Raw genomic sequence first — 12,424 nt, 5'->3', positions numbered from 1 at the left:
AATGAAATTTCCCATGTGTGCTATTCAGTCAGCTTCATACATTCTCAGGACAGGTACTGAAGAGCTGAGGACTCAGGCAAGTGCTCGGAGGTGAGAATTGGTCCAGGCTACACAGTGTGTGAATTCACAGTCTAGAGAGTGGACCCAGCTGTGGGTCTTCTCTTTAGCAGGAGGGCTCTTCCCTTTTAAGAACTGTGTCCCATTCAGCCTTCCATGGCTTCTACTACCTCCGCGGGAGACTTCACTTCCTGTGGCAAAGAACCACTCATTGATAATATCTCAGGGAAAGTCAGAGCAGCATTAGAATAATCACACATATACCCTCTCTCCACTTCTCAACTGTGGCTTATTTCCATTTGCTTCCAAGGACACTGATGTGAAAGGGAACAGTGATATTGATGTCAATGAAACCCACCTTGCTCTCAGTCTGAGTGTTGAAATATAAAAGGGAACTTGGTTCCTTAGGGACTCATCTGAGCCTCACCATGCTAAATCTTAACCGTGGTCAGTTCCATGGACTTTATTTAAGTGAAGGTGTTTGCGAGGACGTTGAACAAGGCTCTCAAGCCATTCTTCCCCAGGTAAAGGCTGTGTCTTCCAAGGCAAGCCTTTCTCTCCCCAACCTGTTGATGGCACCAATTTGACTTTTGGTGGATATTCCCCCCAAAAAGAGGATGCTCTGTTTTATTCACTTCTGTATCCCCAGAACCTAGAATAGTGCCTGACACATGGCAGTTGAAAGGGAAATGTTGCAAGTTATTTGTTGAAATGTACATTTGATTGACAACAGTGTCAAGATGTTCAATCTATGCCTAACCACTTCCATTTGGCATCTAGAAACTTACACGAGAGGATGGTGGGGATTTAGTTTGATAGACTTAAAATTGCAACAGGTATTCTTAGACCCTCAGCTCAGCTTCTGGAAAAATCAACTAGTCCCCCTGTTTCTGTTTTGCCAACTGTGAAAAGGGGTCCAGCCACGTCTTCACTGTACAGAGTGAGGAAAAAATGTGAGTGCAGTGTTTAACACCTAACAGAGTGATGCATTCCTGCAACGTGCTTGTCAACTCCACTCTTAGCTCCTTCTTTTTCTGAAATGCAGATATGGAAAACTATACTGTGAGATGTCTATCAAGAGTCCATCCCTCTTGTTTCTATCTTCTCCTGATAGAATCGTCATGGATTCAGCACCAGAATGGTTATTTAGGCTAAATATTGGTCCCCAGATTGGATGGATTGAAGCTATTTTAGACAATGCCTACGTGTCCTAAACCTGCCTTCTGAAAATGTACTCTTTTTTTTTTTGAAAATGTACTCTTTATGAACAGGTAAGGGAAGGACAATGTATGTGCCATGTCAGCAGTCCCGTAACTTCTCTGTTATAGAACAAGATTCCCACAGAGTTTGAACACAGAATTATCTTTAAGGAAGGCGCTGTTTGGGAGCCAAGGGACCCCAGGCAGGGATTCCTAACTCCAAGCCCCATTCCCAGCACGCCTATCTGCCTGTAGTTATGTGACTGGGGCAAGGCATTTAACCCTTGGGACTCAGCTTCTTGGTCTGTGAAATAATACTGGCTTCCTGCCTCCCAAGGGGACAGAAGGAAGACTGATTTAATATTTACATAGCACATTGAGAACCTCCAAGAAAGGCACCATACAATTGGGAAATATGATATAATGGGAAGAATGTCTTTTAAGTTGTTGGTCTCTGCTCAGCCTTTCCACATGTCTCTCGTCAACCCTGTTCCACATGTACAATATTAAAATGACAGGTGAAGGGGTTTGACTGGATAGTGTGCTAGTCAGGCATTGTCAGAAAAACAGATGAAGATATATATATATATATCACCAATATGATATGTATATATGTATATATAATATATATCAGGACATACCTATATTTATATATACTTAGAATATAGGCATATATTTTTTCATTATGCTTCACTTCATTGCACTTTACAGATATGTTATTTACAAGCTGAAGTTTTGTGGTTAAACTTGGTGTTTGCCTGGTGTTTAGCAAGTTGGTTGGTACCATTTTCCCACCAGTATTTGCTCACTTTGTGTTTCTGAATTTATCTTACTAAGGTCAGCCTCACTAACCCCAAGGCTGAGGGCTTACTCTGTCAGTAGTTGGGACCTATACCAATGCCTTATGATGGTCCCAGGAGCTGCCTGTGGCTCAGATCATGAACTCTTTATTGCAAACTTCAGACTTAAATTGAAGAAAGTAGGGAAACCACTAGACCATTCAAGTATGACCTAATTCAAATCCCTTATGATTATAAAGTGGAAGTGACAAACAGATTCAAGGGATTAGATCTGATAGACAGAGTGCCTGAAGAACTATGGATGGAGGTTCATAACACCATACAGGAGGCAGCAATCAAAACCATCGCCAAGAAAAAGGAACGCAAAAAGGAAAAATGGTTGTCTGAGGAGGCCTTACAAATAGCCAAGAAAAGAATAGAAATAAAAGGAAAAAAAGAAAAGGAAAGATACATCCATCTGAATGCAGAGTTCCAAAGAATAGCAAGTAGAAATAAGAAAGCCTTCCTAAGTGGTCAATGCAAATAAATAGAGGAAAACAATAGAAAAGGAAAGCCTAGAGATGTCTTCAAGAAAATTAGAGATATCAAGAGAACATGTCATGCAAAGACAGGCATAACAAAGGGCAGAAATGGTATGAATCTAACAGAAGCAGAAGATATTAAGAAGAGGGGGCAAGACTACACAGAAGAACTATACAAAAAAAGATCTTCATGATCCAGATAACCATGATGGTGTAATCACTCAACTAGAGCCAGACATCCTGGAATGTGAAGTCAAGTGGGCCTTAGGAAGCATCCACTACGAAGCTAGTGGAGGTGATGGAATTCCTGTTGAGCTACTTCAAATCCTAAAAGATGATCTATGAAAATGCTGCACTCAATATGCCAGCGAATTTGGAAACTCAACAGTGGCCACAGGACTGGAAAAAGTCTGTTTTTATTCTAATGCAAAAGAAAGGCAATACCAAAGAATGCTCAAACTACTGCACAATTGCACTCATCTCACACGCTAGTAAAGTAATGCTCAAAATTCTCCAAGCCAGGCTTCAGCAATACGTGAACCGTGAACTTCCTGATGTTCAAGCTGGTTTTAGAAAAGGCAGAGGAACCAGAGGTCAAATTGCCAACATGCACTGGATCATGGCAAAAGCAAGAGAGTTCCAGAAAAACATCAATTTCTGCTTTATTGACTATGCCAAAGCCTTTGACTGTGTGTATCACAATAAACTGTGGAAAATTCTGAAAGAGATGGGAATACCAGACCACCTGACCTGCCTCTTGAGAAACCTATATGCAGGTCAGGAAGCAACAGTTAGAACTGGACATGGAACAACAGACTGGTTCCAAATAAGAAAAAGAGTATGTCAAGGCTGTATATTGTCACCCTGCTTATTTAACTTATATGCAGAGTACATCATGAAAAACGCTGGACTGGAAGAAACACAAGCTGGAATCAAGATTGCCGGGAGAAATATCAATAACCTCAGATATGCAGATGACACCACCCTTATGGCAGAAAGTGAAGAGGAACTCAAAAGCCTCTTGATAAAAATGAAAGTGGAGAGTCAAAAAGTTGGCTTAAAGCTCAACATTCAGAAAATGAAGATCATGGCATCTGGTCCCATCACTTCATGGGAAATAGATGGGGAAACAGTGGAAACACTGTCAGACTTTCTTTTTTTGGGCTCCAAAATCACTGCAGATGGTGACTACAGCCATGAAATTAAGAGATGCTTACTCCTTGGAAAGAAAGTTATGACCAACCTAGATAGCCTATTCAAAACAGAGACATTACTTTGCCAACAATGTTTCATCTAGTCAAGGCTATGGTTTTTCCTGTGGTCATGTATGGATGTGAGAATTGGACTGTGAAGAAGGCTGAGCACCTAAGAATTGATGCTTTTGAACTATGATGTTGGAGAAGACTCTTGAGAGTCCCTTGGACTGCAAGGAGATCCAATCAATCCATTCTGAAGGAGATCAGCCCTCAGATTTCTTTGGAAGGAATGATGCTAAAGCTGAAACTCCAGTACTTTGGCCACCTCATGCAAAGAGTTGACTCATTGGAAAAGACTCTGATGCTGGGAGGGATTGGGGGCAGGAGGAGAAGGGGACGACAGAGGATGAAATGGCTGGATGGAATCACTGACTCAATGGACGTGAGTCTGGGTGAACTCCGGGAGTTGGTGATGGACAGGGAGGCCTGCGTGCTGCAATTCATGGGGTCGCAAAGAGTCAGACATGACTGAGCAACTGAACTGAACTGAACTGAACCTGTCTCCTGATAAATCTGTATGCACACAAGATGCAATAGTTGGAACCCGACATGGATCAATGGACTGGATCCCAATTGGGAAAGGAGTACGTCAAGGCTATATACTGTCACCCTGCTTATTGAGCTTATATGCAGAGCACACCATGCTAAATGATGGGCTGGATAAAGCACAAGCTGGAATCAAGATTGCCAGGGGAAATATCAATAACCTCAGATATGGAGATGACACCACCCTTATGGCAGAAGGTGAAGAGGAACTAAATAGCCTCTTGATGAAAGTGAAAGAGGAGAGTGACAAAAGCTGAAAAGGCTTAAAACTCAACATTCAAAAAATGAAGATCATGGCATTCAGTCCCATCACTTCATGGCAAATAGATGGGGAAATAATAGAAACAGTGAGAGACTTTATTTTTGGGGGGCTCCAAAATCAGTGCAGATGGTGACTGCAGCCATGAAATTAAAAGATGCTTGCTCCTTGAAAGAAAAGCTATGACCAACCTAGACAGCATATTAAAAAGCAGATACATTACTTAGCTGACAAAGGGCCGTCTAGTCAAAGCTTTGGTTTTTCCAGTAGTCATGTATGGATGTGAGAGTTGAGCCATAAAGAAGGCTAAGAACCAAAGAATTGATGCTTTTGAACTGTGGTATTGCAGAAGACCCTTGAGAGTCCCTTGGATTGCAAAAAGATCAAACCAGTCAATCCTAAAGGAAATCAGTCCTGAATATTCATTGGAAGAAATGATCCTGAAGCTCCAATACTTTGGCCACCTGATGTGAAGAACTGACTCATTTGAAAAGACCCTGATGCTGGGAAGGATTGAAGGCAGGAGGAAAAGGGGATGACAGCGGATGAGATGTTTGGATGGCATCACTGACTCAGTAGACATGAGTTTGAGCAAGCTCTAGGAGTTGGTGATGAACAGGGAAGCCTGGTGTGCTGCAGTCCATGAGGTTGCAAAGAGTCAGTCACAACCGAGTGACTGAAATGACTGAACTGACTACACTGAACCTCTTCCATCTTGGATGGAGCAGAGACTTGTCCTCACTGGAGTAGATGCATTCTAGGTGTAGATCTGCCTTTCCTGCCCCAGAGTGCTTCTTCCAGGAACTCTGTCCACAGAACCCATTTTCCAGCATCGTGGTACTTCCTGTAGCATTGCTTCTGATCATTGATTTTTCATAGCATCTCTTCTTTGATGGAAAAGGGAATATAGCAATGTGTCCTTGGCCATAGAATTAACTGGTTTTACCGAGGGCGCCATCACCTAGAAACAACTGGGCAAATTTTGAAAGCTTACTGAGACAGTGCGACAGCTAACGAAGACTCAAGTGTGTCAGATGGGAGTCAACATCCTGAAAGGGTGGGGTGCAGTCTTAAAGGGTATTGTACATGCTGTGATGGATATAGTGTATATTTGAAGCATAATGGTGCTATCTTCCCCCTACAGCCAGAACATATGGGTCTTGTAATCAAGGAGTGGAAGCGGCTTGTTTCACTACTGACCCCACAACCCAGTTGTAGAATTTTTGCTTCCCATCCTGGCTTCCTTGAGCTCTGCTTCCTTGGAGATCTTGGTCCCCAAAGGGGAGCTGGTCACCAGGGGATGTTCGCATATGTCCAGGGCTCCAGGTGAACAACCCCAATCAGGGAGGCAGTTTGCCAGACCTTCTAGAGAAGCAAAAACATAACTGATGTGTCTGTGAAGAATCCAGGAGAAGGATAACCCTCACAGGCCCCTGCATCCAGAAAATGTATTCTGGGTGATACTGGAAGAGTTTTGATTCTGTCCAGTTTATACAACAAGAGAGACATCAGCTGTGCATACTGATTTTTACTTATTTGTTCATCTAAATGGAAAGAATAATCAGCGTCTTCAGGTCTGTAGAAACAGAAAAACTTTTTCCAGCCCTCTGAAGCACTGCTGCTGCTGCTAAGTTGCTTCAGTCGTGTCCGACTCTGTGTGACCCCGTAGACAGCAGCCCACCAGGCTTCATCGTCCCTGGGATTCTCCAGGCAAGAACACTGGAGTGGGTTGCCATTTCCTTCTCCAATGCATGAAAGTGAAAAGCGAAAGTGAAGTCGCTCAGTCATGCCCAATTCTTAGCGACCCCATGGACTGCAGCCTACCAGGCTCCTCCATCCATGGGATTTTTCAGGCAAGAGTACTGGAGTGGTCTGAAGCACTAGATACAATTAAAAAAAAAACAAACTTCCTTATTCCCTTGTCTGCATAAGTTACAGCACTAACTTAAAATAAACTTAACAACTTAAAATACAGCAGGGCTGCTGATGAAAACAAAATTAATGTTAGTCCAGTTAAATCCTCATTTAGCCATCACTGGTGATTATTCTGTGAAGGTTATTACTATTTATAAACTCAGCTTCTTTTTAAATACTCATTTATTTATTTGGCTGCACTGGGTTTTAGTTGTAACATGCGGGATCTAGTTCCTGGATCAGGGATTGAACCCGGATTCCCTGAATTTGGAGCATGGCGTCTTAGTCACAGACTATCAGGGAAGTACCCTTTACTTGTTTCTTGATAAACGGCCAACGTGTGCCTTTAAAACATTGCTTGTTTTGTCCATATTTTAATGCTGCAGTTAAGAACATGAACTCTGAAATCCGATGCTGGTGTTTGAATCCTGGCTGTTCCTTTCTGGCTGTGTGATCCTGGGTAAGTCAATTAACCTCTCCATACCTAAGTCCCCTGTCTCTAAAGTGAGGATGATAGCAGTGCCCATTTTGAGTTTTGGGAGCATTCATTATGATAACATAGACAATATGTTACAATAGTGCTTGGCACATAGTAAGTGGTGAATAAATGTTAGCAGTTGTTATTGTTAATATTATAATCTGGCAATGCTTGCTCTAAGTTAGCGTGCCAGAAATATAAACCATTTTATATCCCCTCTTTCTCTACAAACCTGCAGAACACCTGCAAAATGACTGTTATGGATTGAATTCTGTCCCTTGTTCACATCCCCTCCTCTCTGCCCTGAATTCTTCTGTTCAAGTTTTAACCCCCAGTGAGACTGTATTTGGAGATAGCACCTTTACAGAAGTGATTAAGGTTAAATGAGGTCACAAGAGTGTGGTCTAATCTGATAGGCCTGGTGTCCTTAGAAGAGCCAGACATTTATGTCTCTCTATATGTACAAAGAAGACAGGCCATGTGGGGACACAGAGGAAAGGTGGCCGTTTACTAGCCTGGAACCAATCCCATTGACACCCTGATCTTGGACTTCCAGCCTCCAGCACTGTGGGAAATAAATGTCCATTGTTTAAGCCCCTCAAGCTGTGGTATTTTGCCATGGCACCCTGAACAGATTAAGATGTTATGAAACGTTTTAACTCGTATAGTGAAGCAGAGACAAACGGGCAGTCCTAACATAGGATGTCTGATGCTATCCTCAAATGCCATTTCTCCTTGTGGGAAAAGCTTAACTCTGCTATCTCCCATGGTGGTGGTGGGGTTGTTGGGAGGAGTCATATACCATCAGGACTACTGTCCACTTGCTTCCCTCAATATAACTGTTTTCTACAGAATTATTCGAGGCTCCAGGCTGACTTCCAGCTATGTAGAGGTTAGTTATTGTCCGTGAGGAGCTCTTACTCTTACTTCTTTCCTCTTCCACCACAGATGATCTTGTAGGAATAAGAATCTGGTCCACTGAGTCACCACTTCCCTGGTGGATCAGATGGTAAAGAATCTGCTTGCAATGTGGGAGATCTGGGTTCAATCTCTGGGTTGGGAAGATCCCCTGGAGGAGGGCATGGCAACCCACTCCAGTACTCTTGCCTGGAGAATCCCATGAACAGAGGTGCTTGGGAGGCTACAGTCCCTGGGGTCGCAAAGAGTAGGACATGACTGAGCGATTAAGCACACATCTGTCCATTGAGTCACTGGTTGGATTCTGGATTGGTGTGACCTTATGGATCTTTAGCCTTCATTCCCTCAGAAGCTGGGCCACACTGGCTGGAGTCCTGGCCATTTCACTTCAAGGCACGCCCAAAGCCTTCCCAGGGTCTTCTGGTTCCCTGAGAACATGCTGCTCATGGCCTCTTCCTCCTGAGTCCCTGCCTCCTGCTAGCTGGATTTCTGCCCTGTCACAAGAAGCATGCATGAATTTAATTGTCCTAACTGAAGACTTGGGGATCACAGGAAGATTTGGTTGTCACGGGATGTGAGGCCTTGGAATTTTCTCTCTTCCCACCCCCTCCCCAATTTCCTCCTTACCTTTCCTTTCCAAATTCCCTAAGAACTCTTCCTTTCAGTCAGAGAAGACTTTGGCTGAGTTCTAAGACTTAAACTTTCAGAAAACCTGGTTAATAAGATGCTTGCAGAACAAAGAGCCTTCCATTTTACAGCAGTTTTGCTTATCAACTTATTGTAAATGTAATATGTATGACATATGCATGATGATATGTATATTAAATCCATGCTATTTCATATATATGATGTTTTGACTATACAAAATATTTGTACTTATAAATAATCTTTTTTTTTTTCTTACCACATAAAGAATAATTAAGGCAATTGAGAGATAAAAGGAACTGCCTAATTTAGAAATAAAGATTTAACTGTGGAGTTTAGGTCTCTTCAGAGTCACTCATTGACTTATGAAAAGCTCTTTGGAACTTCTGAATCTATTTCTCAGGTGTAGGGTGTTCAGAATCTGAACGTAGGAATGAGGTTAATCATGAGACCATGTAGCTGTAGGAAAATCCAAGCAATGTGGCTTTGGCTTTTCAGATGTCGTAGGCTTTCCTAAGAGCATCATTAAAACATGAGAGATGGAAAGGGAGAGAGAGAGATTCAGAAAAGTTTATTAGATCACACAGAATTTCCAAGGTAAACTCTGCTATGGTAAAGTTAGATTTTTGTGCCATTTGAGTGTAAATAAACTACTCAGAAAATGCAAAAACGTACTCTGAGTACTCCTGGCAATTAACAGCAATCATTCTAAGAAGGCCATGTCTGGAGCTCGCTTTGTGCCTGCAAAGCTTCCACCTGGTCGGTGCGCAGGGCGCCAGAAGAGCGCTGGGCCGCCTCTCCCCATACTGACTTTTCTGCCGCGGACTTCCGCGCTGGCGCAAATACCGAGTTCGGCCCTGGGGCTCCCGGTCCAGCGCCGACTGCGCAGTCTCCCCAGCACCCCGCGCCCCTGGACAGCTTCCCGCCTCCGCCCCTCCCGCTGCCGCCCACGCCCCAGCCACGGGCGGGCAGGAGGCGGCGGTGGCCGGCCCTCCACGTGCCTTTTTAAAAGCCTCCCAAGCGAGGCCCCACAGGGGTATCCCGGCGGAGGAGGGAGCAGCACATTGAGCTTTCGCAGCGGTGCGCGGAGCCAAGCGCCCCGGGCTGCGCCTCCCGCTGGTGGGGCCCGGCACTTTGGGTTCCCTGACGCTCTCGCTGCCGCCGCGGGGCTCCCCGCCCCGGCCATGCGCTGCGGGTAGTGCGCCTGGGGCGCGGCGCCCACCCGGCGGCTCCAGCCGCCCGCCCTCGCCGCCGGCATGCTGCGCCCGCTCCTGCTCGCCACGTTCTGCCTGGCCCGCGGGCTGGAGGCCGCCCGCGGCTGCCAGCTGCCCTCCGAGTGGAGACCCCTGAGCGAGCAGAGCTGGCCAAGATCATCGTGCATGCCAAGGTGCTGGCGCTGCACGAGGAGGTGCACGGCCTGTACAACAACCTGCCCTGGCAGTATGAGGCCAGCCACGCGGGGCTCTTCTACTCCGCTGAGATCGAGATGGTGTGCAACCAGGCGTGGCAGCATGCTCGAGATACCCGGGGGCTCCAGGCTCAACCTCACTGGCCTGGGCTATTTCTCCTGTCACTCCCACACCATGGTCCAGGATTACTCCTATTTCTTCTTCCTCAGGTGAGCCTGCCACCTCTTGCCCATACCATCCCTTCGGGCACTTGGCATGGCCAGCAGAGATACCTTTATCCTCAGCAGGCTCAGGAACTCCTCCAGAATCCTGTCTGGGCGATGTTAAGTGATGCCTTGGTCTCCTTCCCTTTTTCTGCTCTTTGGTGTTCCTCATGTTGAGTCTACAGAGATCTTGGGTGCCTCTGGCTAACACTGTTGGAAAAACAGGGATGGCTCCCGTGCTTGACCAGGGAAGAGTGTTTCAGGCCAAAGCTCAAGGTGGTTTCCAGCAACAAACAGCCTATCCCCAATAGCAGAGGTTTATGTGGGGGTTAATGGGGGAAGAAGGCCCTGGTCACAGCGCTCTGAGGAGTATGAAGGGCAATCGGACAAGAGCCCTCTCTGGTTGAGTTCCGTGCAAGTTGGTCTGTGGTGCAGATGAGATGCCTGTGGATAAGAGTTCAGGCGATGGCATCTCCTGGAGTTTGAAATAAGAAAGTGGAACCCTAATTGAGGTGGAATCCTTATAGAGGAGGAAAACTATATTTTAAAGTGGATGCCGTGGGAGTTGTTTGGGGTGGACGGCGGTCAAAACCAATCCAAACACCTTTGGAATCAGATGGTTGTTGGAATTCTGGCTCCATTCTTCCTGTCATTTTGAGCAACTTACTGACCTTGTCAAGAACCTCAAGAGCCTCACCTTCATAATGTGCCAAACAAGGTTGGTTGAGATTAAATCCTAGTAAGTGATGCAGAACATCTGGTGCAGGTTAGATGAAGAATGTGTAGTTACTCAGTCCTGCACACCTGCTTGAATGCCAAGATGGGACTGGTGTGGAATGCAGCCCAGCTGTCCTCTTGTTTCACTCAGATTCGCTCATATCAGCTGCTAGCAGACCTCAATGCCAGGCTCTTCCAAATAGCAAAAGTTTATAGAGGAAGGGCCTGGGGGCGGGAGCATGAAGGGATTGGGAAGGTGCTCACAGGGCTTTGAAGAACAGAGAGGTGAATTAGACCAGGCCTTGTCTGTTGGGAGACTCCTGGAATCTTGTGAAGTTCCATGAAAGTTTGTCATGTGGTCACGATGAAATGAATGTAGATAAGGGTTCAGGTTATGGGCTCAACTGAAGTTTGCAATACAAAACAGCAGGTGGAACCCTAATGCATTGGTTCTCTCCAGTTGGAGGAGGAGGCTGATACAGAGGAACTGGGAGGAACCTCAAAATGGAATCTAACGGATAACGATTGGACAATAAGTTCCATCTTCCCAGAATGTGGCATAGCATTAAGGATATTTGGAATGGCCATGACCTTGGTCTGCAGACTAACTTTTAGCTCTTGAGATTTCACATCACTGAGAAAGAAGACAGAAGGTTCCACAGAGGGGCATCCGTAAGCTCGCGGTAACACCTGTTTTCCATATTAAAGCCAGAATATCTAAGTTTAGAATACATGGCATGCTCTGTGTTGGCTTGGGTGGTTTAGCCAGATTAAGTGGAATTAAAACAAAATACTGGAGAAGTACAGTTTCTAAATAAAACTGGCGAGGAATGAGGTAGTACCTTATTGATATGCAGAAACTTAGATTTTTACATGTCTTTATTTAGGGAAACCAGCTCTAAAACTATTCAACAATAATTTTTTATTTTCCAAAGTAAAAAGAGCCACAGTACTTAAGAAGACATTATTTTCTTTTCTGATTTTATAATGAAATACAGTTTTGTCCACTGGCTCTCTGGTGGTCAGCCAGCTCTTTCCTCTTTTTCTCTGACATATTTATAAAACGTTAAGGCAGAGATACAGAGTCAAATGGTAGTCTGACAAGATTTCTATTTCACAGGGCTGTGTTGCCCTGATGTGTGTTAACAACCACATACAAATCGTTCCTCTGTTATTCTGGGCCCCTCGGAGAGGAGAACAGATTCTGGTCAGTGTCACAGGAGAAAGTGGCAGTGGAGACTCCCTGGTGAGCCCCCAAATGCCTGCTTTGGGCTGGAGTGCCACTTCCATCTCTCCTTTTCCTTCTCTCAACTTCTCTATCTTGCCAACAGGTACTTTATGCAGGGTTCTGTAAAAATGTTAAGTTTTATACTGTGCTTACTTTGTGCCAAATACTTTACTTACTTTAAAAAAAATGCACTCCTTACACCACCATTAAACAAAGAAGGATGCTGATGTCATCCTCGTTTTATAGATTGTACATTTGAGCTTAGAGAATTTAA

The 12,424-nt window shown here is 44.8% G+C and overlaps 1 pseudogene; it reads left to right on the top strand.

Annotated features, from left to right (window-relative positions):
• The first annotated feature begins 9,849 nt into the window (after positions 1-9,849).
• Positions 9,850-12,424, top strand: part of LOC787243 (coiled-coil domain-containing protein 3-like) — a 117,623-nt pseudogene continuing 115,048 nt past the window's right edge.

The sequence above is a fragment of the Bos taurus genome, chromosome 10 (assembly GCF_002263795.3).
Source record: "Bos taurus isolate L1 Dominette 01449 registration number 42190680 breed Hereford chromosome 10, ARS-UCD2.0, whole genome shotgun sequence".
Lineage (NCBI taxonomy): Eukaryota > Metazoa > Chordata > Mammalia > Artiodactyla > Bovidae > Bos > Bos taurus.
The sequence above is the reverse complement of the archived record's forward strand: the minus strand, read 5'-3'. Positions and strand labels throughout refer to the sequence as shown.